The following is a 3,794-nucleotide window of genomic DNA, read 5'->3' as shown; positions in this document are numbered from 1 at the left end:
TGCAACAATGCAACCTGACGTGAACAAAAGCACATTCGTTAATATTTGCATGAAAAACAGTTCAATGCTTTTGTCACGTAAAATAAAAATTACTGGCTTAGTGCAACAATTGGGACGAAACGAATATTTTACATTACATGCATAGTTTATGCGACATATTTATTTGTAACATGTTAAAAACTCAACATAATTGGTTCCGCAGATTCAACAAAAAGAGAGGTGACCTCAGCATATTGCAGTGAACTGCACGTTACGAGTGTCCTATCTGTCCTTTCTGGTGGTACTGATTTTCGCCAATGGTTCCAATAAGATTAAGGAAGTTCATTTTAAAATCCTTCCCAAATTTATCCTGTCAATTTATCTATATCCAGATATTCTGATATATTGGTGAAAATTGCTCATTTTGTGGTCTTATGGAAGAGACAGCTGTCCATTTATTTTATGATCGTAATTTAACCAGACAATTTTGGATTGACTTAAATTTGTATTTGTTTAGCCCTATAAATGTAGGCTATACATTCACCTTTAAAGATATCTTTTTTACTATGAATGCCCTAAAATGCTTTCTCAGGAAAATGTTGTTAATTTTTTTATTTTATATGCAAAAGAATTTATTCACAAACAAAAATGGCTTAAATCCCCTTTATATTTCCCTTTATTTCTTGCTGAAATTTATTTCTTGCTTTTGTTTCATCTTTAAGACTTGTAAATAACAAAAAAGGCAAAACATTTATGAAACATTATGATGGTTTATTTACAAATATGACTTAGATCTATCTTTGTGTTTTTCTGTTATCTTGAGTATACTGTACGCAAACCCAAGATTTAATTTATTGTTTTATTTATCTTATTATTGTTATTGTTCACTGTCTATGACATGTGAAGACTTCTTTGCCTGATGTTATATGTATAATGTTTGAAATAAAGTATATATAAAAAAAGATTTTCGTCAATGGTTATTTGCTGTTTTTTACACCCCAAGCATTTTTTACACTTGCTCGCAGAAAAGTTGAAACTACTGGCGATAATCAAGATAATTTTATATGAATTTACTTAATAATTATACAACGACAACAGAAGAAAACGTCCCGTCTATTGTTGTTTTAAATGTGCTTGTCGATTTGCTTTTCCTGTTTGTGGGTTTTTAGGACACCAAAAAGTATGATTTTGGCGCCCCTAAGCGTTCCATGTGTAACACGCCCTTTAAAACAAACCAAGAGTGCCTACATTACCCAGCGTGCCTTTCGCTCACTGCACCAAAATGTCGCGCGCTCCATCTGCCGGAGACGTCGGAACTGGAGCAAGAGCATCTTCTTCAGAGAGTAACCGCGTCGCTCTTGAAAAGCACGGAACAGGTGAGTCTCCACATCATTTTGTCATTATTATGTCGTCTAAACACGTTATTGTCACTGTACGAACTCGGTTAAAAATTTGTATCGCTTCACGAAAGCATTGATAGTTGTCACCGGCAAGTACGCTACTTAAATCCACTGTACTTCCCCGCACTTTTATCAACGGCCGTTTTCGTGTTGCGAGCGGGAGAGCTGCTGTTTTAACGGTGACCACAGTTAGCCATGTGAGATTTTCACCGGTCAGTCGTGATGTAGACCGACAGTGGTCGAATTAAGGGTCACGTATATTCATTTTAGTTTTAGATTATTTTTAAGAGTGACGTTTCGGTGAGCTCCACGGGTCGTGGTTGTGGTGTGTGTGACATACTGCAGTAGTTCTTCTGTCACGAGAGCTGTGTGTAAACTAAATCCGTCAAGACTTCTGTCAGTGCGCTGATGCATGGACGACATTTGAATTTACAGTTTTATTTACGAGTCTGAATGTTTAGGAATTGAATTGAATAGTCGTTTTTATTAAATGAGATTCCTATGTTACACGCAGTGTCATGTTCATTTACTCATCACTTTATTTCAATGACAGTGATATTGAATAACATAAAAGGGACTCTATCTATATGAGTTCTATTTGTAAAACAGTTGTTTTATTAAAACATATTCTATAACATCATTTAATAGCAGATGCAAACTTCCACGTGTGTTTTTTGGAGCACATCCAGTCTTTTCGTCCCAACATTTGTTTTTGGTTATGATGTTGTGCCACGGTAGCAAGTTCTCTTGTTTTTACTATGGGCGTCTGTGAGAAGTTGCTGTTTGTATTTTAATAGGCAAACTAATGGCTCACACATTATGATATGACCACAAAGCTAAAGTGTTAAATCTAACTGTATCAGCAACTGAACATATTCTCATAAAAAGGCAGTCAGGAATGTTAAAAGACATTTAAAGGACTCATTAGTGTGGTTGTAAAGCACCAGGTTCATCCTGCTGTCATACATCTTAATGGTGCAGCTTAATGGTTGGGTATTTTCCAGCTGTTGGCTATTGATCAGTGTAGTGTTGGTCCATCAGGGTTGGCTATAGGACATCAAGGTTAGTTGCCAGTTTTGTATACAACCAAAAATCAAGAGGAGCTTTAAATGCAGTATGAAAGAACTGGCTTCCAGTGTGTAGACAGTCGTGGAAACAAGCCGTTTTTCTTTTGAAAACGTTCATACTTCTCTCACCAACCGCAAAAATGCAGCTAAAAACAGTCAATGTAAAACTTCACCAGTTCACTCAGCGTGTAGCTATTTGTAGGTAATTACACCCTTAAGTTTTTATTTCTGGATAAACCATCAAAGGAAGTAGCAAGTGTGTCTTCGAGAGCTGAGGTCTCTAGAACACGCTGTCCTAGATAAAGCTTTCTGAGTCTAAACTGCAGCGATATAAATTATAATACAGTACATATACTGTATATCTGAAGTGATAAATACATGTGATAAATAAAAAGGGATAGTTCACCCAAAAATGAAAATTCTGTCATCATTTACTCACCCTCAGGATGTGCGGAACACAAAGAAAGATATTTGGAAGAATGTCAGTAAACAAACAGATCTCATCCCCCATTGACTCCCATAGTATTTATTTTCCCTACTATGGTAGTAAATTTGAATAACAATAACATTCTTCACAACATTATGCATGACTTCATAAGATCATACCAGCAATTAATGCATATTTAAATGTTTAATTCATGTGTAATTGGGGCGTTTAACTCATTCTCTGGACTGTGAAGGCACTAAGGCTTGTACTTCAAGTCAAGCACATATTTGATCATTTAGGGGAGCAGCGACAGCCCAGTTTCCCAGTCACATCGTCCTCTTTGCTCTGATGAGTTCCAACAAAAGCACACACTCTCAGATAGAACGACTGTCTATAAATAGTCTTTGGCCTCTGAAAAGGAAGGTCAGTTCCAGCTGTGTGAGGTGTACAGGAGAGTTTGGTTCTTCTCAATGACCAGAGAAGTGTGTTAGTGTCTGTCCATGATAGTTAAAGATGTACATTTTTGAACAAGAATAACCTTTTCAGGGATGTGTATGCAAATGTGGTCAATGTTAGGCGACAGACAGACTAGATCAGGTCTGAAAACATTACTTGTATCAGGTGCGGTTAATATGTGAATCGTGGATGGAGAATGTGTGAATCATGGAGAGAATCACCTTTTCAATTGCATTCTTGAGATGTTTTGACAATATTTCGAAGAACAACAAGTTACTTGTAAAATTATGAAGTAAATGAATAAAGACAAAAATATATTTGTAAAAAGATTGTGAATGTGCGTTAAGCCCTGGAGTGTAAATGCAGGCTGGGAATGAATTTCGAAATTTGTATTCCTGGATATGTACTTTATCATGACTTAATTTTTTGAATTGAATAACATTTAGGATGCAGGACTTGCCCTAA

General features: G+C 36.2%; 1 protein-coding gene across 4 annotated transcripts in view; it reads left to right on the top strand.

Moving 5' to 3' along the window:
* Nucleotides 1-1,261: 1,261 nt before the first annotated feature.
* Nucleotides 1,262-3,794, top strand: part of specc1 (sperm antigen with calponin homology and coiled-coil domains 1) — an 87,893-nt gene continuing 85,360 nt past the window's right edge. For all 4 annotated transcript variants that reach the window (XM_057354250.1, XM_057354225.1, XM_057354199.1 and 1 more), the window contains exon 1: nucleotides 1,262-1,355. The gene's annotated coding sequence lies outside the window, so the exon portion shown is untranslated. The remainder of the gene's footprint in view (nucleotides 1,356-3,794) is intronic.

This window comes from Triplophysa rosa, linkage group LG2 (assembly GCF_024868665.1).
Source record: "Triplophysa rosa linkage group LG2, Trosa_1v2, whole genome shotgun sequence".
Taxonomy (NCBI): domain Eukaryota; kingdom Metazoa; phylum Chordata; class Actinopteri; order Cypriniformes; family Nemacheilidae; genus Triplophysa; species Triplophysa rosa.
Note: the sequence above shows the minus strand (reverse complement) of the source record. Positions and strands in the feature narration are given on the sequence as shown.